The sequence below is a fragment of the Chrysochloris asiatica genome, unplaced genomic scaffold (genome assembly GCF_000296735.1).
Source record: "Chrysochloris asiatica unplaced genomic scaffold, ChrAsi1.0 scaffold00005, whole genome shotgun sequence".
Taxonomy (NCBI): Eukaryota; Metazoa; Chordata; class Mammalia; order Afrosoricida; family Chrysochloridae; genus Chrysochloris; species Chrysochloris asiatica.
In genome coordinates this window covers 36,281,562-36,307,011 of record NW_006408523.1, presented here as the reverse complement: position 1 = coordinate 36,307,011, position 25,450 = coordinate 36,281,562, and the positions used below count along the sequence as shown (strand labels likewise).

Sequence of the window (25,450 nt, the reverse complement as noted above, 5' to 3'; positions counted from 1 at the left end):
CTAATCTGGTGGTGGCGTAATAGGAAGATTGAATTGAAAGTCATTGCTATCCCATCAATAATGCTGAAATCATATGCTCTCTATACCATCATGTTGATTAATTCAGTGATATACAGCTGCAGCCATATAATATGAAATTTTCCTTAACGTTATCTCCATCTGCCTAATATTTATGTCTGAAATTTAGTTTATGAAAAACAGTACAATGGAAAGTAAAGAAGTGATTAATTATCTATGTAATGTTGTTGTTAAGTGCTGTCGAGTCCATTTGGACTCACAGCAACCCTGCATAGGATTTCCAAGGAGCAGCTGGTGAATCTGAACCATCGAACTTATGGTCTAAACCTAAACCTACCTTGCAGTCCAGGGCTTATCCTACAGTGCCACACCAAGACTCCTATGTATTACTGATATCTATATAGTGTGATGCTGTAGGATAAGCACTGGACTCCTAACTGAAACGTTGGCAGTTCAACCGCACCAGTAGTAACTCCTTGGAAACCCTATCTAGGGCTGTTATGAGTTGGAACTGACTCAGTGACACTTAACAACAACTACGTCTATTAATGGTAAAGAAATCAAATTTTCAATGTGAGAAACAAAGCTACAGCTATACCCAGTTTTGAACATCACATATTTAGAAAAATAGAAAAAGTATAAAATATTACCTTGAGAGAGCAGACAATATGATAGTAACACCGACAATAACCTAGAGACACATGGTATCTTCACTCATGGCTAAAAACACCAATCACCTACAAAGGTTTACCAAACTCAAAACCCAACTCACTGTCAAATCTATTCCAGCACAGGGATCCTTTAGAACTGAGTAGAACTGCCTCATAGGACTTCCAACACTAAATTTTTGTGGAAGGGTACTAATTCATCTTGCTCTCACAGAGTGGATGGTAGGTTGAAACTACCAACATTCTACAGTAGCTGAGTGTTGTAACCAGTGCACAATCAGAAATCCTTCTCAAAGGGGGTGGGGGTGGGGAAGGGGGAGAGAAATGTGAAGATATATTTATCATGTTTCTAGAAGGAAGAACAATTAAAATATTGGCAAACAGCACAGATTATTTCAGATATTTCCTGCCTTTTGCTTTTGATTATTCTACTTATTCTTTCTAGGATAAACAATCTTACAAAAACTATCTATGTATAAACCACTTATGACCTTATCAAAATAAATCTTCTTTCCATCAACTACAAAATAAAGCTTGGAACTCAAAGCCCTTCATAAACTGGATCTACATGTAGAGTCTCATATCTAGTAGGCCTCTTATAACACACAAGCTAAAGCTGTAATGGAATAGATATCATTTTTGGAATGTTTTATGCAATTCCATATATAATTCTCACCTAGAGTTTTTCCTTTCCTCACCTACTTGTCATCCTATAAGACCTTGAGACAGTAGCTTCATTTGAGACATTTCCAGAATTCTTGAGTCTACCACACTTCAGAACTGACTCAACATCACTTAAAACAACAATAACAACTACACTCTTTGCATAACTCCATCATGTGTTGTAATTTTCATCTCTATTTGTCTTATTAGACTGCTTTGTTACATGAGTTGATGGAAAGTTAGTTATATGTCTCTATTTGTGTATTTAACACATGACTGGGTCCCTGCCATAAAACTTATCCTAGGAATGCTTACTGTATTAATGAAGGAATCCATTCATTAAATTGCACTTAATCTATTACACAGCAGTTTTGATATCTGCTTTCTTTTTTAATAAGTACTATAAGATATGCCCTATTTTTTTGTTGTTGTTCGTTTTTAACTTCAGTTTATGAAGTACAGTTTGACAAGTAGATGCCAAATAATTATTTTTTAATAATTTAATGAATAAATAAAATTTCAGAACTAATAATAAATATATTTCTTAATTATTAAATGAATTTTAAATTAGTTTAAAAATAAATATTTAAGTAACCAAAATAAAACAAAACAGCCTCTTAGTCTATCCCTGGCCAAATGTCTTACTCAAAGAAAAAGTAAATCCACTAAAATATTAAAAGTCTTGATTGAAACTTATCTTAACACTTGACCTGCTTTCAAGCATTCTCAGCAACTTGATAATTCTCCACCAAGTATTTTGGTAACTGAGAATTCTTGAGTTCAAACTCACCCAGCTGTACTGTAAAAAAAACGGTCTGAAAATCTGCTTCTGTGAAGATTGTTGTTGTTGTTGTTGTTAGGTGCCATCGAGTTGGTACCAACTCATAGCGACTTCATTATGCACAGCAGAACAAAACACTGCCCGATCCTGGGCCTACCTCACTATTATTGTCACACTGGAGTCCAAGATTACAAACAAGAAAATTCTTTGGAGCTGTTTTACTCTATAAATAATGAGGTTATTACGAGTTAGAATCAACTGTGTGGCATAGGACAAGTATTATTCAACTTTTATGTCTCATCTTTAAATGGTATCTAGTTCAACAATAAGATGATGTATTTTCAAGTAAAGGGGATACTGGAACAGGGTAAGGTGAATTTTGTTAGTCTGAGATATCTGGGGTGGTGAGAAGTGCCTGTGTATAGAAAATGAGTTTCCAAAAAGAAGATACAGAACTGATGAGAAGATATTTTATGCTTAATTATTTGTTTCCCAGAGCTTTACAAATCTTAAAATTCCAACTGGCTTATCACTACTACTCAGCTATCACTTTATTCAACAAGTTTTCTTCTAATTTACCCCCAATTGTGAGACCTCATACATAAATATAGAAATATGTTATGTAATGAAATACTCAGGTTTGATAAAACTTCAAATCTCAGATAATGCTCTTAAATGTTAGTGTCATTTGAATGTATTATTACACCTAAACTTGCGGCATCATCTAGTCATTGAAGTGCATTTTAAAGTTGTTCATAAACAGATAATTTTCCAAAGATAAACATAAATGATACATAAAAGTGGAAAGATGAAAAATACAGTGAGAGCTAAAAAAAAGAGTTTTCTATCTAGTTGGCTTTCATAAAAATCTAAAATCCCTGTCATTTCTTGTTTCCCAGTGTTCATACTAAATGATGTCCTGTTGAGACTTCTGTGCTTTCTATCTAAAAGCTTATTTCTTTACAAGGTATATTCTGTTTTGTTGGCACAGAAAAATGACACAAAACTATTACTTTCTTGTTTAAGGAAATAAATACTGTTTGAGAATGAGGACCTTTGTTCTAAATTTCAGCTACCTAGATCTAAAAGCTTCAAAAGGTGTGTTTGTAATGGAAATTTCCAGAGAGCTTTAAAATGATACAAGGACAGTAGAGGTTTAAATAATACTTTATAAAAGTTTCTTTTCTTTTGCTTTGATTACTAGTGTTTAAAAGCTAAAAGTATTTGAGAAGTATGCTTTTATTTTTCTCTAGAGTGAAAAAACTATGAAGATTCATCCACTAATATTCTGGCTCAAGCACTTCAAATGCAAGTTGCACCAAAAAATCTTTTATCTAATACTCTGAGCTTTAAAGTAGTTCTGGTAATTGAGAAAGAATATTACCTAATAACATCTCTGCTTTCCTTTTCTCAATCTTAAAAAAAGAAAAACACCTCTATCTTGTGAGAATATTCCTCTGTCTAAGTTACTCTAGTTAGCAGCTAACTTATTTAGAAGCCAGTTTCTGTCCTGTACTTGTTTGAAGCATTGACTACAAGTGACCACACAAGCAATTGCTAAATTGCAAAGTGGAATGGAGTAAGCCCAGTTTGAAGTACATGCTTAAGGTATCTATTATAACTGAATAAACAGATCGGTGCAATGAATTTTTAATTATATATGCAGAATAAAAAACTTATTAAAATGAATTTCAAACCAGAATCACAGCACTAATGGATATCTATTTATAAACAAAAGTACGTTCTACAAGTCAAGAAATTAGATTTACTGTTACAGTAAATCTATTTTATGATTTAAGGTATATGTATGACTCAGATTATTTTAGAAATATGATGGAAAGGAAACAGTTTAAAAGAAAGGAAATATTTAGTGGAGAAATACAAAATGGATTCTAAAACCAAAATGTTAATGGCATATGGCTTTAGGGATAAAAATGATTAAACTTGAAGTATACACTTGTATAACATTTGTAATTATAATAATAACAGCAACAAAGATCATTAAAATCCCACACAAGTCAAAGTAAGATCATAAAAAAGGAAGAATGGAGAGACTTCCTTTTGCATAGTCTGGACATGTTGTAGGAGGAACCAGTACCTAGAAAATGACATGTTGTTTTGTAAAGTGAAGGGCTCAGCAAAAAAGAGGAAGACCCCAAAGACATGAACCAACATAGTGTCTACAGCAATGGACTCAAACATAACAACTGTGAGGATGGTTCAGAATCAGGCGATGCTTCCCTCGATATAGAGCTGTTATTCGGTATTTAATACCTTAAATAGTATCCACAAAATTTTTTAATTTGAGAGTTTAAATTAGCCAAATATTGGTTTTCTTGTGCAAGTAATTGTGACACAATTAAGTATTTTGTGACATTTTCTTGTTGTTACTAAGTGTCATCAAGTTGGTTCCTACTCAAAGGACTTGTAAAGGATTTCTGAGGAGTAGCCAAGGGGTTTGAACTACTGGCTTTGTGGTTAATAGTCCAGTGCTTATTCTACACCCACAAATTAAATACATGGTATTCAGGGTTTGCTGATGATATTTCAAAAATTGCTGCAGCAGTACATTGACAGGGAGCTTCCAGAAACTCAGAAGAGAATGTGAAACAGAGATATTGATAGATGCCCTGAGTCGGTTCTTACTCATAACGATTCAGTATAGAGTTTTCAAGACTTTAAATCCTTATGGGCGCAGGCAGCAGACCTTGCTGTTAACAGCCCAGCTCTTTCTTAATCTACTATGCTATCAGGAAGCCTAATTAAATATAAAGAAATAAATAATGCTGTTGATACGCATAATGGAGCCCTGGTAGCATAGTGGGTTACAAGTTGGGCCACAAACCACAAGGTTAGTAGTTTGAATCCACCAGCTGCTACAGGAGAAGATGAGGCTTTTTCTCCTGCAAAGAGAACACTTGTACAAAATTGTTCTTGTATAGGTCTAGGAACACCTATACAAGGTTGGAACTGACTCAATGGCATACAACAACAAAAACAGATATGCATAAGACATATTGGGAGGTTTCTGGGAGGTAGAAACAATTAACTGCTTGATTAGTAATGAGAAGTTTGGTGGTTTGAATCCATCAGGAGGCATCTAGGAAGAAATGCTTGGTAAACTGATCCTAAAAATCCTGAAAAACCTAAAAAACCCTAAGGAACATAGTCCTACTCTAGCATACATGGCAACCTTTGTAAAAATTTTGGTTTATTATACATTGTCATTATTTTTATAATGGGAATCTACAAAATTCATTATGCTGATTCTAAAGAGGAGCAAATATTTTTACATGTATAAATTTAGCATTGGTGGTGGTGGTTATGTGCCGTGGAGTTGGTTCCGACTCATAGCGACCCTGTACAGGGTTTCTGAGGCTGTAAATCTTTACGGGAGCAGAAAGTCTCATCTTTCTATCACAGCACAGCTGGTAGTTTAGAACTGCTGACCTTGTGGTTCGCAGCCCAATGTATAACCACTACGCTACCAGAGCTATAAACATCTCTTCTTTAATACTCTCATGATGTTAGTTATTAGAAAATAAAACTCCGTGACATAAATGAAACTATAGAAGATAATTCATTCACGGAGTAGTAGTATTAGGCAGATGGTGACAATATATCACACCTGTGTTTGTAGTAAAATAATGCCCTCAAATGTTTAAAAGCTTTAAGGTTAAGGAAATAATTGAATCGTGTTAAGAGCAGTTTGCAGAAGATCCAGCCTACCTATAACAGTAAAATTATTAGCCCAGCCTCCTCCACATTGCACTTTATTTCACATTCAGAGCTTTAGAACGACTAGTCACTGTCTGATCAGAAAGCATAATGAACATTTCAGGGGTACTGCTTCACCTAGAAAACTAATGGTCATGGAAGAGTTGCACTAATCTTATGGACAATTAAGCACAGCACTCAAACTCTAAGTACCTCAGGGTTGGTCCTTTGTGTTTCTAAATTTGTTTCAAGTCCCAGGAATCAGTCATGTGTATGCTTCTATATTATGGGCTATTTTCCTCTGGTTTTCATATGGGTAATGAAGCACACCTTCAAATATTGTGGGGCAATGGTTTTGTCTAGCCACTTTCATTATTTACTATGGTGTAGTGAGCCAAAGGAGATAGTTAAAATCATCTCAATATTTTATGATCATCTGTCAGTTCATCGTACTGTGATGGCTTGTATGTTTCCATAATACTGGAAGCTATTTTAAATACCAGAAGGGTCATCCATGGTGGACAGATTTCAGCTGACCTTCCAGACAAAGAAAGACTAGGAAGAAGAAGAGACAGACTACTTCTGAATATTTAGTCACTGAAAAACTTGTGAAGTCTGCAGAACACTGTCAGACAGCACCAGAATATTGCTCCTACAAAGAAGTATAGCCTCAAAAACCCTATGCAGGGCTGCTATAAATCGGAAATAACTCTACAATACACCGTCACCATCACCACTATCACAAGGAAGACCAATTAATACCACTATTTATCAGATTTATGCACCAACCACTAAAGTCAGTGATTATGAAATCGAAGAATTCTACCAATTTCTTCAGTCTGAAATAGATCAAATATACAATCAAGATGTGTTGATAATTACTAGTAATTGAAATTCAAAGGTTGGAAACACAAAGAAAGGATCAGTACTTGGAAAATACGGTCTTGGTGATAGACATGATGCTGGAGATCTCGTTAGAGAACTTTGCGAGATTAATGACTTCTTCATTGCAAATACTTTTTTAAACAGCATAAAAAGTGACTATATACATGGACCTCACCAGATGGAATCACAAAAATCAAACCGACTACATCTGTGGAAAAACACGGTGATCAGCCAAAATAAGGTCAGGGGCAGACTATGGAACAGACCATCAGTTGCTTATATGCAACGCTGAAGAAAATTTAAATATCTGATTCTAGAAAACAAAATAGCTAGTACCAGTACATTTAAGATTACTAAAATTAGAATATCGATTTTCATTCATTTCATTTCATTTTTTCATAACTTCTGATTTTCCTAGATTCATATTTCTGTAATTCTGTGTTACAATTATTCATTGATATTTATAGTTGTTTCTCCTCATTTTGAATTATGCCCCATCAGAAAATGAGGGTTCTAATAGCCTTACTTCATTCTCATCATCATGGTCAACTCTGTTTTGAAGGGGCAGTTCTTTCCTGGTTATATTTTGAGTGACTTTCAGCATGAGTGGCTCATCTTCCGGCATTATAGTGCTATTTATAAATGAGGAATCCAGGTGTGGTGCTGTGGGTTAATGCAGTGAACTGCAAAGTTGGTTTGAACAGCAAGGTCGGTGGTTCAAGCTCACTAGCCACTCCTTGAAAATCCTATACAAGGGTCGCTATGGGTCGGAACCTGACTTGACAGTATTTAACAATAACAACAACAACATTTATATATGACTCCTGGTATGCTGCTATAGGATCAGCACTGGACTGCAAACCACAAGGTCAGCAGTTCAAATCCACCGTCTGCTCTTTGGAAACCCTATACAGGGTCACAATGGGTTGGAATCAACTTGGCGGCACTTAGCAAGTTAACACCATTTATAAGGCTTTCAGGTTCTGGGATTCCATCTGACAACGTTCTGCTGCTATTCATAGGCTTTCCAGTGCCTGAGCATTCAGAAGTAGTCCACCTCTCCTTCTTCCTAAGTTTTTTTTAGGTCTGGAATCCAGTTGAAACCTGTCCACCATGGATAACTCTACTGGTACTTAAAATACTGGTGGCATAGTGTCAAGCATCATTGTAACATGCAAGCCAGCACAGTACAACAAATTTATAGATGAGTGTGAAATCATACTATACGTTCACTGCAATAAAAACAGCCTGTTATTGATTCAATGATAAACACACAGACCAAGAGACTATAATTGAGAACCCAAAATTAAACCAAGATCACTATGTTGTTGTTGTTGTTAAGTGCCATCTAGTCGGGTCCGACCCATAGCGACCCTGTACAGGGTTTCCGAGGGTGTATATAGCCAACTAATTTTTAACAAGCATTCAATGTCCATTTAGTGGTGTATTGGAATAGAAACAATTTCTTTAATAAGTGATCCTGACAAGACTGACAAATGAAATAACACTCATACTTTACACAATTCACAGAACCTAACTCAAAATGAATCAAAGACCAAAATGTTAAATTTAAAATTATAGTATTCCTAGAAGACAATGTAGGAAGATTACTATGGGATGTAATCTTTGTTAACAATAGGAAAGCAAATATTACAGCAAATTCAAGAATTCAAAAGACAAAATAGATCATTAAAATCTCTTAAAATTTCAAAACATATACTCATCAAAAGACGTTATTAAAAGAATAAATAGACAAATTATAGCCTTTGGAAAATAACTTTGGAAATTACTCACCCAATTAGTATATAATCTCTAAATTTGCAATAACAAAAAGACAAATAGCCCAATCACAACCTGGTCAAAGCACATGAATAGAACTTTCACCATGAGAATATTAAAGTAACTAATCAACATATGAAAAAGTGTTTACAATGATTAGCCATTAGACGCAAAGCAAAACTACAATGAGATAGTAACATATCTTGAATAAAATGTCACTGATTTAACACCCACCCCCCCAAAGAAAAAGATAAGTGTTGGCAAGGATGAGAGAAGATTAGAATCCCTATTTCTGGTGGGACTGTAAAGTGGTACAAATACTATGTTGTTGTTATATGCCATGGAGTCGGTTCCGACTCATAGCGACCCTGTACAGGGTTTCCGAGGCTGTAAATCTTTACGGGAGCAGAAAGCCTCATCTTTCTCCCTTGGAACAACTGGTAGTTTCGAACTGCTGACCTTTCAGTTCACAGTCCAATTCGTAACCACTACGCTACCAGAGCAAATACTATGGAAAGCAGTAAATCACTTTCTCAAGAACACTAGACTTATAATTCAGATATTTCACTCCTAGGTGTATTTGCATTTTCCTTCTATAACAGGTTTCTGCTTTCCCAGACCTTTCTATATTATCTATGCCACATACCAACTTACTAGTTGAGTTTTGAATGAAGTTAGAAAAATGTCTTGAACATAGACATTCTTTTCAGTGTTGTTATGTCTCCTTTAGTTCAGACCATAATCATTGGATATTTTATACTATTATTTTTTTTCTGTCATGAATTTAATTGTGTCACCCCAAAATATGTGTCAATTTCACTGGGCCAAACCCCTCAGTGGCTTGGCAGTTATGTTTGATGTAATGTGTAGTAATGTCGTGATTTAATAACTCTCCTATGATGTGATCTGACACAAATAGCCCTGATCTTATATAACTATCCTGTGTATTATAAACCCTCATTTTCATGATGTTAATGAGGCAGGATACACTCTACAGAATTAGGTTGTATCTTGAGTCAATCTCTCTTAAGATATGAAACAGATAAAAAATTAAGTAGAGCTCAAAAAGTAAAACTACCACCAAGAAGGAAAAACAGGAGAAATTCATCCTTTGGACCTGAGTTCCCTACACTACGAAGCACCTTGTTCCAGAGGAAGATTGATGCTACGACACACGGAGATCTCCAAGGAATGCTGGGTCTCCATGCTGAAAGGAAACAAAGACCTTCCAGAACCCAAAAGAAGAGAAAGCCATCTCCTAGAACCAGTACTCTGAATTTGGAGTTTTGCCAATATTATTGTTAAGTGCCAATGAGTTGGTTCCAATTCACAGTGACCTTGAATCAGGTTTCTGAGGAGCAACTGTGCATTTGAACCACTCAACATTCAGTTAGCAGTCCAGTGTTTGTCTTATAGTGAGTTCCACACCAGGCTCATAGCCACCTAAAAAGTGAGAAAATCAATTTCCGTTTGTTGACGTTTCCTATCTGTGATTTTTCTGTTATAGAAGCACTAGATAACTAAAGCAGTTTGTCAGTAATTTCCCCATCTAACCTCCTTCATCATTCAACAGGTAGCCCCTAACTTATGAAAGGACTTTGTTCCAATGATTCTGTCTTACGTCCATTCTGACATAAGTTGAATACCTCTTTTTATTCTGTAGTTTCCATTATTATTGCTTTATTATCAATATTTTTATAAATCGGGCAGTGTTTAGAATAGTATACCATAAAATTGAACATCTCTGAGTGAACGTGTCAGAATGTTGTTGTTCTTAGGTGCCGTCTAGTTAGTTTCAAATCATAGTGACCGTATGTCCAACAGATCACAAATTTCCCAGCCATGTGCTTTCCTCACAATCATTGTGATGTTTGAACCCATTTAGAACCAGTGTTTAGTCCAGTTTTTTTTAGGGTCTTCCTCTTTTGTCTGACCATCTACTTTACCAAGTCTAATAACCACCTCCAGAAAATGTTCACTCCTGATAATATGTCCAAAGCATGTGATAGGCAGTCTTGCCATCCCTGCTTTTAAACAATGTTCTGACTGTACTTCTTTCAAAACAGATTTCTTAATTTTTCTGTTAAATGCTGTTAAGTAAGTTCCAACTCTGTATAGTGACGCTGTATAGAGTTTCTGAGGCTCTATCTTTGCAAAAGCAGAAAGCCTCATCTTTCTACCACAGAGTTACTGTGGGTTTGAGCTACTGCCTTTGTGGCTGTCAGTCTAGTGTTGACCATACAGAGCCACTGTGCTCCCCGTTCTTCAGGTGGTGGTGGTAGTATGCCATGTAGTCGGTTCCAACTCACAGTGACCCAGCATAGAGTTTCAGACTGTAAATCTTTACAGAAGCAGAAAACCTTCTCTTTCTGCAGAACAACTGGTAGTTTCGAGCTGTTGACCTTGCGATTAGCAGTCTGACTCATAACCACTACGTGTAACCACTATGCTATCAGAGTTCCTTATTCTTTAGGTAGTAGATGGTATATTCAATATTCTTCATCAATATTGTTGTTGTTAAGTGCCATCAAGTAGGTTACAACTCAAAGCAACCATTTATAGGGTTTCCAAGTAGTTGCTGGTCAGTTTGAACTACTTACTTTGTGGTTCAAACTGACCTTGCAGTTGAGTGCTTATCCTATAGAGACACACCATGATTCAAATGAATCAACTATTCAAACTTTCTGATTCATAGTCCAGTTTTCACAGGCATGTGAGGTGATTGAAAATATCATGGCTTGGGTCACGTTCACCTTAGTCCTCAAAGTGACATTTTTTTTTTTTTTCTTTTGAACACTTTCAAGAGGTCTAGCAGATTTGCCTAATGATTTCTTGACTGCTGCTTCCATGGGTTGTTTGTAGTTCTAAATAAAATGAAATAATTGACAGCTTCAATCCATTTATTGTGATGTTGCTTATTGATCCATTTGTAGGAATTTTTTATGATAAAATGTCATCCATACTGAATGCTGTAGACTTTGATTATCATCAGTAAGTGCTTCAAGTCATTTTCATTTTCAGCAAGAAATATTATATCATCTGTGTAACAGATTATTAACAAAAGTAAGATGTAGAATGACTAAAAACATCTCTTGTGTATTAGTTATTAACTTGAGAATAATACTAACATACTGATTATGTCAACACTAAGAAATCCAAAGTTCTGCAAAGGAATTAACTTGGACTTTTTACAGGACCATGCCTTATCCTTGTAGTATTTCCAAATATACTCAGCTCCATTGTCCAAAACATTTTCTCAGTTGTTTAAGTAGTGATATACTACATAGATGCAAACAGTAATTTAAAGGTACTTGTTTGAATTGCAAAAGTATATTTCCAGAAATATAGCACCAAACCATTTGTCCCACAAGGCTATCTACTCAGCTAGATTTGATAACCCATTGCAACGGCCACACAGAATTAAAATACCATATCTACAGCTATGGGGTTTATTAGGGAATTTAACAATTGTGGGTCAGTCCATAAGGTTTCAGTTCAGGGTCGGAAATATTCAGGGTACTATTCTTCTATTTAGGAGGAACAGGCAGACCTCTCTCTTGCCCTTGGTCCTAGGTCTGGCCTCTGCCTTACTTAGACACTGTTACAAAGCTCTTTAAGGGCTGCTGATAACTGCTCACTGTGCACACAAATCCACCATAAGCTTCAGCCTGAAGACATTTGGCTGTAACTTTGTGGGCCGGCAAACACAGCTCACTCAATTAAGTGCCTGGAGGGAGGCAGCCCCACTCTGCAAGAGAACCTCCTTTCAAAGCCACTCAGGTTTACTTGCTCCTTGGATTGGGAAGATCACCACTCTGGCTTGTACACTGGCTTTACTGCTGCTTCTCTGTCACTCCTCCAGTGTCACAGCTGTCTGTCCTTATTTCAAGGAGGTTTGATGAACAGGGATCTTAGGCTTTAAAGAGCACACTCTACTCTTGGCTGTTTTTCCTTTATGGTGGCGCTTGTGTGGTGTTTCATTTTATACCCATGTTGGAGTTCCCAATTTACTCTTTTAATAACCACTCACAACTGAATCATATAATCCATCAGTATCTTCCCCTCCCTTCTCTTAACAAGATCCATCACGATAAAGTAGTTTGGTGGGAGTTACAAAGACTATGGCTATAAGACATATGTGAAATAGCTCACTGCCCCACATACTTAAATAAAATAGCTGTAAGACTAAAAATAAGTATTTTAAAACTATAGAAATATATCAAATGTTGTTGTTGTTAAGTATCATGGAGTCGGTTCCAAATCATAGTGACCCTGCACAGGGTTTCAAAGGATGTAAATCTTTACAGGAGCAGAAAGTCTCATCTTTCTCCTGCACAATGGCTGGTAGTTTCAAACTGCCAACCTTGAGGTCAACAGCCCGATTTGTAACCATTATGCTATCAGAGTTCCTTATATATCAGATAATACTATTAAATTAAGAAATAATGTTACAAAAAAATAAATAAATATATGTAATGATTTTATCGTTGTTGAAAATATTTCCAGATATCCATATATAATTGTATTTTTAAAGGTGTTCAAGATATAAACTAAGTAGGAAAGCATTATTACCTTTGGGGTAAGGAATGAAAGTAGGACTTTTGACTTCTCAGCTTTTTGACATGTCAGAAATTTCGAAATGAAATGAAATGGGTTAATAATGGCTACCACAATAGGTTTCCACATAGGAACGAGTGTGAAGATGGCGCTGCTCTGCTCACTGTTTTGTTCTATTGTACATGGTGTCGCTATGAGTTGGAATCAACTTAAAGGCACATAGTAACAACATTTATAAAGTACACATGCAGTTAAATATTTTTAAATGAACAAATACTTGATAAAAGTAGCATTTGTAAGGGTCCTGAGACTAGAATCTATACATTTGGTATATAAAGAAAAATAAAACTGAATAACTTAATACAGTGGCTAGATTTTACAAAATCAGAGAGTTGGAGACCGATGTAGTCCTGGCATCTCTATCTCTCTACTGTAGTGATTTGTTTTCCCAATATTTTCTCAATTAAAACGCTTCTTCTTCTTTTCATTCAGTCCCTTCCCTCCCTTACTATATTCGTTTTGAATAAAAGTAAATTCTGCCTGGTTAAAATAAAGTAAGAAAATAAATACAGAGAAAACATAGGTGAATTGTGAAATGACAATTAATAAAGGGAGCACCAATCCCAACATTGTATCCTGAATTAATAAGGATCTGATATTCAGTTTGGCCTACAGAGAAACTTTGAAGACAGAATGTATTCAGGCAGAACTGAAAAATATTATCTTAGTTGGAAAACTGTTTCAAAAACTGTAAACTGAATGATTTGCAGACTTACAATGCAGCCACCACAATTCAACATGCTAAAAACTGCATGTGTGTTATCTTCTTTATGCACCTATTCAACTTCTCAGTTGACTTCATGGCTTTTATGTTTCAATGGTTAGGAAGCATCATCTTTAAATCTATCCCCAAATAAAACTCCTGGTTTTATTCACCTTATGTAATAATTCTTAATGAATTCTGAACCACCCCATTTCCAGTGTTCCCTATTATTGAACTTCCTCTGGTAGCTTAGTTGTTATGAGTTGGGTGGCTAATCTCACATTTACCAGCTGTCCATGGGAGAACGATGAAGCTATCTGATCCTGTAAAGATTTACAGCCTCAGAAACCCCACGCAGGGTCACTATGAGTTGGAATTGACTCTACGGCACACCACTACCACCAAAGACCACCAAAGCTATATACTCTGATGATTCTATTATCAAAAACAAACAAAACTGTACTATGGCTCTCATAGTATAAAACTGATATTTACCAAGTCTTTAACAAGTGCTAGAAGTTTTTTGAATAATAATGTAGTGGGCATTGCCCAACGGTTCACTGAGTTTGCTTGTTCTTTTTCCTGGACACGTGGCTAGATTACATTTCTCATTTTGCAATTAAATGTGCCCCATTGGCTAACAATGGAAGATGTTGAAAAATTTCATCAAAACATTAATTAATTAAGATATAATTTTTTTTTAAATTTACATTTGCATGAGTATGGAGAGCAAATAAATGACAAAGGAAATCCACATTTGGGAAGATAAGAATATGAATAATGTTTTATGTAAGTATTAAATTTAAATTATTTCAGTACACAAGTGAAAAGTTCTAGTAGGCAATTCAAGAATGGAGTGTGAACATCAGAGTTCAGATCCTATTGTTGCTGTTGTTGTTGTTAAGTGCCATTGAGTTGGTTCTGACCCATAGTGTCCCGGTATATAGGGTTTCCAAGGAGCAGCTGGTGAGCTTGAACCACCAATCTTGCAGTTCAAATCGACTTTGCAGTTTAGCACATTAACCCACAGCGCCACACCAGTACTCCTCAGATCTGGTGCTAAAGTACATTTAAGATTCATTATCATATATATTTAACCACTGAACACACAGATTTTGGGTTTTGTTAGTTTTAAAAATACTGAGTGAAAAAGATGTACAGCCATGTGTATGGGTTTCTTTTATTTTAAGTTTGGAAGAAAATGTTTTAGTAAGCAGAAAATACTGAGACTATATGAAAAGAAAGATAAGTGGTAACTGGAAGAGTTTATGTCAGGAAACCACACACACACAACTGTTACTTTGGCAATGAGGTTCAAAAGAGCACAAGCATCATTCTCACGCTGACAGAGCTAATGAAGTGAGATTTGATGGAGACGGAATTCGAAGCAAGGAGAGTAGTCTTTAGGGATCTTTCTTTGAAATACAGGCTTGCTTATGTTATTATTTTTTTTAATCTACAATTTCCCTGAACTTTCCAAACTGCTAGTTAAAGGGTCAGTAATGAACAGTGGTGCCTATTACTGATGGTTTTGGTAACCAAAAAAAAATTTGGGTACATTTTATAATTTTTTTTCATCATTACATCTGAAGAAGTGAGTTTAAACTTACACAGCTAAAATGGTTGTTATTTTTCTGAATGGAAATTTCTTTGGAATAAAACCTTGAAATGGAAACATAAATATAAGTATCATTTTAATTAAATCAACAATTTTAACTTGTTAAGTTCCATCTACTTGGTTCTGACTCATAGCAACCTGTATAGGGATTCCGATGAGCAACTAGCTGCTAGTGGGCTTGAAATACTGACCTTGAGGTTAACAGTCCAGTACTTGTCCTAAAGAGTTACACGAAGATGCCATCCAAAATAAGAAGTGCCTATTATAGTTGTTTTGGAGTCCTGCCATAGTGCTCTGGGTTAAGGTTCTAGACTGCAAAGTTGGTTTGAACCACAAGGTCTATGGTTCAAGCTCACCAGATGCTCCTTGAAAATCCTATACACTATGGGTCAAAACCAACTCTACAGCACTTACCAACAGGACCAACAATAACTAAAGTTGTTTATTCTAGTCCTTTCAGGCACTGGGATAATTAACGACAAAAAGGAAGATCCCTAACGAGATGGATTGACACAGTATCTGCAATAACGGGCTCAAAGATCCTATCAATTATGAGGATGGCTCAGAACTGGTAAAAGTCATTCTGTTGTGTATAGTTTTGCTATGAGTCAGAACCAACCCGCCAGCCCCTAACAACCACATTATTGGTGCCTGTCTTCGGCTGGTTTTCTAGAGAAGCAAATCAAGTGATGCTTATATATGTATATATATAGAGAGAGAAGTTAGTATCAAGAAAATGACTCACATAGCAATAGAGATGGGAGAGTCTCAAATCTGGGTCAGATGTACCAAGATCAGCAAGTCAAAAGGCACAGAGGCAGGTTTAGCAAGCAGACAGACAGATAAACCCAACAGATTAAAAAGGCAGGCTGCTGAGGACTCCCAGGATTGGCCAGCGATAGAGCACATCTTTGAATCAAGTCCAAAGAGCAAGAAGTTGAAGAATGAGCTAGGTGCAAGATCCAGACCCAGCATAGAGCAAGTAAGCTTTGCCTGAGTGTCTAACATATTGCAAGTAGGCCACACCCCTAAGGAAACTTTACTGTTCATAGCAGACCTCAGCATAGAGTTGATTATACCATATTAGATTTCAATATGGGGATAACTACATCTCAACTGCCAAACCATTGAGGAGCATGACACAGTCAAAATAAAACAAAACCTTAACTATCACGTGTCTTTTTTAGGCCTCTCAGTTACTGGGAAATTCATTCATTCATTTTTATTGTTGTTAAGTGCCATTCAGTCATTTCCAAACCATAGCGACCCTGTATAAAGTTTCTTAGGAGCAGCAGGTGAGTTTCAACTGCCGACCTTGTGATTCAAACCAACTATGCAGTCTAGCACATTAACACACAGCACCACACCCAGACTCCTCATTCATTTTATAAATTATTATATACATTATTTTGATCCATCATTTTGATGCATTTTTTTTTCTCATAAATAATAGATGTTGCTGAACTATTAGCACTGGACTTCAAGATCATTTTGAATCACAAGGTCGGCAGTTCAAATCATCAGCTGCTTCTCAGAAATCATATATAGGGTCACTATGAGTCAGAACCACTTCAATAGCATTTAACAACAACAGCAATATAATATTGCTAGTAATGACTAGTACTTCTTGGTTATTCCATTTTTCCTGAATATTATGCAGATACTTCATACTCATTATATCTTTTAACTGTGGACCTAATATTCAATAGATGCTGTGAACATTGAATAGAATAATATATGTAGAGAACAGACCAGATAGTTGACATTCAATATAGGCATACATAATAAATATGTTCATTAATCCCACTAGACACACACAAAAAAATTAAGGCTTAACTATTTTAAATGGACTCCTGGTGTGGCACTGTAGGATCAGAGAAGTGGCAAAAAATGGCTAGCATCACAGGCAACAGTACCAAGAACACAGGACAGAGTTGTGGGCATTCCAGTCCAAGGAGTCAGAAAGCTGAGTCCTCCTTCAGTCAGGAGACTTGCTGGAGAAGTGGGGTACCTTCAGGCATTTCATTAAGTTAGCAAAGTGTGTCAACCTAGGAAGCTATACATGAATGCCTTCAGGCTGAGGCTTCCTGCGGGGCCCAGTGTGGAGTGCCCTATGGACATTTATCAGCAGCAGTAAAAGAACTTTGTAACGTTGTCTGGGCAGTGGAAAGGCCAAGGAGCCATGTGGATGAAAGACTGAGGGCCAGAGAGAGGCATATCCGCAGGCATAACTGAGAAGAGACTGCCCTGAACAAAGAACTATATCTTGAGCATTTCTGATCCTGAAATGTAACCTCTTAGCTTCCTTAAAAAAAAAAAAAAAATCTATAAAATCATGACTATGTTCTGAGATCTCTGTGTGGCCATGACAATGAATTATCAAACCTAGCAGATGAGTAGAATGCCTTGGGAGGCATTTAATGCCAGAATTGGCAATGGAGGTTAGAGGGTGGAGTCATGTCAGACCTCTGCCTCATAGGAATCAGTCTTTGGCTGATTTTTACAATATTAAACACTGCTTTGAGTGTACATGTTTTTAATACATTAGAAAGAGATTTGTGCTCCTATACTGAAGATTCTCATAGAATGTTTCTTTCATGTAGGAGTTATAAAGATACAATCCCTGTCTCAATTAGTGCTGAAAGCCACAGCCTTTTGCCTCAGTGTTCCTCCCAGGATGCCTATGAATTTAAAACAGGTTGCTCAAAATTATACAGAACTGGGACACAAGTCCAAGGTTGTTAGCAGCAAATGGTATAGTAAATTGCTTTTCATATCAATATATCCTTACAACGCACTCTAGGATCCCTATACTAGCAACAGTTCTTTATAACACTTTCTTACCATTTCCTTCCCCCTGCAGAAAGGCCTAGAAATATTCTTATCACATAGAAGTCATTATTTAATGGTAAAAGATGGCCTTCTGGAATTAATTAGTTGTTGAGCAAAGCAAAGGAAATTTATGCAGCAGTGGTAGTTCCACTTCCTTTTTAAGAGGAGGGAGAATTGAGTAGATTAGGGTGAAAAATAGATCCCTGATACTGAAAATTTAGAGAAAGAGAACACATAAAGAATACATTATTTTTCACAAGAAACTCTTGAATGGAAAATTGTCCTAACAAATGGGTATTCAGTTTCCACTTTATCATTGTCCAAGATCAAAACATAGCACACAGGCTATGTAAAAACACAGATTTGTACAATGTACAATCATGTGTTTTCAAGTACTTTCTATTGCGAGATAAAAGGTGAAGCTATGAGCTGCATATTCCTTTCAATAGAAAAAATTGTCTTATCAAGGTCATATAAAAATTTCGATATATTATAGTAAGTGGTAATTTACCAATGACAGTATCAGCTATAAAACATGTGATAAGAGTTGATAGCAAAGAATTGTTGGCTATGTTTTTTTTTTTTGATTAAAGAGCCTGAGCTCAATTTCTTTTTGAAAAAAAAAATGCAGACCAATACGGTTCTCATCAGCTTCAAAGCGTGGTGTTCTGGGACATTCTGTGTGATTTATGCAATTTATATTAGGAAGAGCTCCTACAGTTTTAAGCCCCTAACCACCAGAGTGTAAAACTAAATTATTATTTCAATGGGAATAGGAGAGAACATTTTAAAACATTCACTAATGTTATAGTCCAAATGCTTTTCATGGCTTGCCCTAGTCTGCTTATTCCACTTCAAAATGCTGCTGTTAAATTAACATTTAATTATTATGACATTGTGACCATTTGTAACAGACAAATAAAAACTGTGAATGAATCCATTATGTGCAAAAAAGTCAGATACCATTTTCTCAAAGTAGATAGTGTTATGCTATTACTGAAAAAACTGAGTATTACAAGTCAAAAACCAAAATATTGCTCTCAACATTTTAACACAATCATTAAATTTTAATAATTTTGACTTTGTAACTAGATTTTGAGGAACAATCCATGTTAGAGTTCCTTCTAAATTTGTTCATTTATCAAAGAAAAATCCTTTTAATAAGAAAAAAAAATATGTGGATATAAATATTTGGATACTAAATCCCTAGGACACAGAAGGTAACTCCATTAGTGTTTTCCCACAGGCAAATAACTAAATGATGAAAAAAATAATCATCTTACAAGTGGAGTTTCTTGGCAGTGCAAGTGGTGACCATGCTCGACTACTCACCAAAAGGTTGATGGTTCAAACCCATCCAGAGATGCCTTGAAAAAAAAGTCTGATAATCTATTTCTAAATAAGCATCAGTCATTGAAAAACTCTATAGAGAGCACGTCTACTGACATTCATAGTGTCTTCATGAGTCATAAGCAACCTGGAGAATGTAGGCAATGATATCAAGGATGATGAGAATAATACAGGGGTCTCAGACCTTGAGCAGATTCACAAGTGGCTCCAGTGCTTCAGATTGATGGCACTAAATAAACTCGTCCACAGTGCTCCCAGTGGTGAAGTGAGCCACTGTTCACACAGTCTTTTTCTGGACATTAAATTATCTGTTTTTCAGCAGAGCTACCAAGGCAGGCAATATACCCTGATTGATCAGCTGCTAGATGTGTTGCCTGGGTCCTGCAGTTACATTCCTCAGAGACCAGGTTGTCTCCATCTTGATGGAAGATCTGGGGTGCCTTAGGAGCTGTGGGAGCACACTCAGCATGCCTACACTGATGGCCATCTGTGTCTGCTGATGTGTTCCCGGGATGATGTTGCCCACCATGCAGAGGGAAGGGGTCAAGACATTGAGTTCTCAACAGATCATGAGCTCCACCAGCCTGGGCAGGACTCCAGTGACAACCACTTGGCTAATGCATTCATTGCAACTATAGGTGAGGTAGGATAGGGCCCAGCAGGTATCTGAGAAGGCCTCACTAGTATAGTGTCAAAAGGGATTAAAGAGGACAGGCAGTGTTTTTTTCACCGCCTTAGCAAAAGGGTATGGGTTTCTGTTCTGACACAGGTTGGACCAGGTCCATCTGATGTTCTACAGAAACAGTATGGTATGGTTGGTGAAACCAGGAACAGCAGGGGAGATATGGCATTGCTTGAAATAACAACGTCTCTGAAGTCTGTTCTGTCACCGGCTATATTACCAAGGGCCATATTGCCTGTAAATACACAGCCATGTTGGAGGAAGTCAGGCACTGGGCCAGAGACCGGATGGTGCACCTCATTCCACAATAGCTCAGATCAGCTCTGATGGCCCAGAGGCAATGTTGGTCTGCTCCCAGACTTCCTCAGACTGCAAGCTAGGATAAAGGGAAGACATCAGTAATAACACCAGCCCAGGGACAATCCCTGCTTCAACCTTCAGTTTTAGGGGAGGGTCCCTTGCCCAGGACAACATTTTCCTGACTGCCTGGCTAGCTTGGAAAAATTGGTCTAAGTCTGTGAAATTCACACCATTGACTACTTCGTCCAGGGTGAGGCTGACCGCATTCTAAAATACCCCTTTGGCCTAGCTCTCAGGAGATTTCTTGAATGAGAAGTCAGTGATATTCCTTCTCTTTAAGACCTGTTCATGCTTCTCGGCCTTCTGGAGCTCCAGACTGACTGCCATCCATTGTTGTCACCTCACAGATGCATCTCTGCCTTAGTACTTCTATTTCTCTAGCCTATATTCTGGAACTTCCGAAGTTGCTGTATTGATTGAAAGAAGCCAGAGCACCTGACAGGAATCAGCTCAGTATATTTTTTGTAAATGAAAAATTTTGTTCCATATGATAGAAGCAGTTAGAAAAGATTTCTTAAGTATATGATGACCAAATTCTACCTTAGATTTTAATTGTGAACATTTAAGCGTGTGTTACGTCATAAAGTAGAAGATGTATGCTCAGAGTGGTGCAAATGCTGGATGTATTCAGCTGGTAAACAAGAGGCTGGAGGTTTGAGGCAACTCAAACCTTGCTTTGAAAGAAAAACTTGGTGATATACTTTCAAAATTCACGAATTAAAGCTCTATGGATTAAAAAATAGGCAGAGGACATAAACAGACACTACCATAGAGGACATTCAGGTGGCCAACAAACATGAAGAAATACAATCATAGCCATTGTTGTTGTTGCTAATTGCCAACTAGTCAGCTCTGACTCACAGCAACCCTGTATAGGGTTTCTGAGGTGCTGCTGGTGATTTTAAAATGCCAACCTTGCAGTTAACACTGCCCTTGTGTTCTGGTGTTTATTCTAGTGTCACGCCAGAACTCCCATTAGCCATTGTTGCCTTTGTTGTTAAGTTTTGTTGAGTTGGTTCTGACTCATAGCAACCCTGTATAGGATTTCTGAGGAGTAGCTGGTGAGTTTGAACCACTGATCTTGCAGTTCAAACAAACCTTGAAGCAAGTCCTTGTTTTAAGGGCCCACACCATTTGAGATATGCAAATCAAAATAGCAATGAGATATCATCTTACTCCAGCATTCGTAGCAATGGTCCAAAAGTTTGTTGTTGTTGGTAGGTACCATCGAGTTGGTACCGACCCATAGCAATCTTATTCACTGCAGTATGAAACACTGCCCAATCCTGGGCCATCCTCACTACCATTGCCACACTTGAGTCCATCGATGCTGCCACTTGGCCAATCCATCTCATTGGGAGCCTTCCTCTTTTTCTCTGACCCTCCACCTTACCAAACATGATATCCTCCTCTAATGACTGCTCCCTCCTGACAATATGTCCAAATTATGAGAGCTGAAGTTTGGCCATCTTGGCCTCTAAGAAGCACTCGGCTGCACTTCTTCCAAAACAGATCTATTGGTTCTTTTGGCAGTCCATGGCACTTTCAATATTCTCCTCCAACACCATAACTCAAAGGCATCAATTCTTCTACAGTTTCCTAATTCATTGTCCAGCTTTTGCATGCATATGGTTTTATTGAAAATACCATGACTTGGGTCAGGCGCACCTTAGTCCTCAAGCTGGCATCTTTGCTCTTAAAAAGGTCTTGTGCAGCAGATTTGCCTAATGCAATACATCATTCCATCTCTAGACTGCTGCTTCTGTGAGTGTTGATAGTTGATCCAAGAAGAATGAAGTCCTTGACAACTTCAATCTGTTCTCCATTGTAAGAATGTTGTTTATTGGTCCCATGGTGAGGATTTTTGTTTTATTGACATTGAGATGTAATCCATACTGAAGGCTGTGCTCTTTGATCTTCATCAGTAAAAGTTTTAAGTCCTCTTCACTTTGAGCAAGCAAGGTTGTATCATCTGCATATCGCAGGTTGTTGATGAGTCTTCTTCCAATTCTGATGCCAGGTTTTTCTTCATAGAACCCAGCTTCTCAGATTATTTGCTCAGCATACAGGTTGAACATAAAACAACATATGTTGGTGAGGGTGTGGAGTGATTGGGGTCCTCCTTCATTGCTGGTGGCACTGTAAAATGGTGCAAACACTATGGAAAATGGTATGATGCTTCCACTAAAAGCTAGAAATAGAAATACTGCATGACCTATCAATCTCTCTACTTGACATATTTCTTCAAGAAATAAGAGTTGTGTCATGACTAGTTATATGCACATGCATGTTCATTGCAGCACTGTTTACAACAGCAAAAAGATGGAGACAGCCTAAATATCCATCAATAGAAGAATGGTTACACAAACTTTGGTACATATACACAATGGAATATTATGCAATGTTGACGAATAACTACAAATCTGCAAAAGACCTCGCAACATGGATAAACTCAGAGGACATTATGCTGAGTGAAATTAATCAATAACAAAGCATCAAATGTTGTATAAGACCTCTGTTATAAAAAAGTTAAGAAAATATTTTCTTGAAAAATGAAACATTTTGTAATTGTTATTGTGGGGAGAGGAAGTGGACGGTAAGGAAAATATTCACAGAAAGCCCAGAACTGGGATCTTATAAGGCCCGAGAAGTCATTTGGTCTGGCCTTGCCAAGGTAACAGCAGTTCCGGCCAGCGCATTAGGGGTTCGTTAATTAAATGTTTGAACAAATATAGCAGGGTAATTCTCAAGTTGATAATTTTGTATGACTCACAAATGATGTTATAAATAACCAAATGACTCTTGGCAGAAAAGAGGTTACCCACTACTGGGCTAGAGGGTAGACACATGTTAACATGGGTGATGGGGCAGACATTTGTAAACCTTTACTCAATTCACAATAAGAATTTTAAAAACAAACTCTATGGAACACAGTTCTACTCAGATACACATTGGGTCACATGAATCAGAATGTACTGCACAGCAACTGTATATTATGCCTATATTACACTACATCTGCTGTCTATCACACTTTACTATTGTAAGAGTTTAGGTGAAAGAAGAGTGTAGAATTGATAAAGAGAGAGAGTGCTTTACCAGAACATCCATTTGCATACCAGAGGTAGACCACAACTCCAAATAAATTCTCTTTTCTACTGATTGATGGTCATATCAGATTGAATCAAGAAAAGTGTTCATATTATATTACATTAAAGAGAAGTAATTAGTCTGGAGTCTGCCAAATCTCTGAACAGCATAGTCTTACTAAGTAGACACATAACATCAAATACCACAGGTATCTAGCAATGGGAATTCTGGCTTTATCAAGAAGAGAAGGTTTGGGGAATACAAACTGCATGACTACTCTTTAGTGATTGAGGTACAGGGGACCTCACAGGATTACAATATATATTTTCAATATTTTCTATTAAGCATCATATTATTCAAATTTCTGGACCTTCTTTTAGTAAAATATTATTCTCCTTAAAACTGCTAAAGTAGACTAACTAAGGCATGGCCCTCTTAACTGACTGGGGTGTAGCAGTCTTGACTGACAGGGAGTGTCCTTCTTTACTGAATGGGGAACCTCCATCCTGACTGACTGGTGTACCAGATCCACAGTGGTCTGCACAGCTTCATCCCCCACTTTCAGTTGATTAGACTGGTTAAGGAAACCTGCCTGAGGCCACGGCCAGTGATCACTGCTTCATCCTCAGAACCCGCAAGGAAGGAGCAATGGAGCCAAGTGCGGGAGCTGCATGTGTGGGCCGAGCTGGAGCAATAAAGAGACTGCTTTTCCTCCCATGTGATCTGAAGGTTGGCACCAGCCCAGAGCCACACATCATTCAGGCAGTGTTGGTATCTAACCCAGTAGTTGGGAAGGAAGGCAGATGGTGGGCAGGGTGCCAGAGCCCTTCTTAGAACCTGCGTCAGCAGCAGGACCCTTGGACATTTCTTCTCTTGGGACACAGTAGGAGACCCCTTGCTCCTGAAAGCTGAAATCTACCTGGCTCATGGTTTTTCTTAAATCCATCCCTGTGGGATTTTAATTCCTATTGAGTCATCTCAGGACAGACAGACAGCCCACTGCCCTGAGGTATGAATTCACCAGACTGGCCCTCTGGTGACTCTGATACAGAAGAGGTTTTGGGGACTGGACTCACAGCATTTAGGCATCTTCCCTCAGCCCTGCACCCAGTACCACCTTCACTGCCGGAACTCCATAAAGAATCAAAAAAACAAAAACAAAAACAAAAAACATTCCATTCCTGGACTAAAGAGAGTCAGCTAAATATTCTTTAGGGTTTCTTGAGTGTGTGGACACATTGACCCCATCTAAACAAAGAGGGCCCCGTGTCCTACTGGAGTTCTGGTGTGGCACTGTGAGTTAATGTGCTCGACTGCAAAGTCAGCTTGAACCATAAGGTCAATGGTAGAAGCTCACTGGCCACTCCTCGGAAACCCTATACAGGGTCACTGTGGGTCAGAACTGATTTGATGGCATTCAATAACAACAACTCAAAGAACGTCCCATGCCCTACTGCATAAAATATATAAGAGATTACATGTAAAACTCTTTGCTGTAAGTCCAGGACTTAAACTGCACAAATTCACAATGGGAGATAGGGTTGTACAAACATTCCTAAGAAAAAGCAATGTGAGAATATAAAACAAAACCCATTGAAACCTTGGATTGCATTAATAGAGGCATAAAATCTAGGTTGAAGGAGGTGATAGTAGGTCCTACTTGTACTGGACAGACCCTAGCCATCGAGTC

The 25,450-nt window shown here is 37.4% G+C and overlaps 1 pseudogene; it reads right to left on the bottom strand.

The window, feature by feature from the left end:
• Positions 1–19,740: 19,740 nt before the first annotated feature.
• On the bottom strand, positions 19,741–24,688 carry LOC102813726 (annotated as a pseudogene).
• Positions 24,689–25,450: the final 762 nt, after the last annotated feature.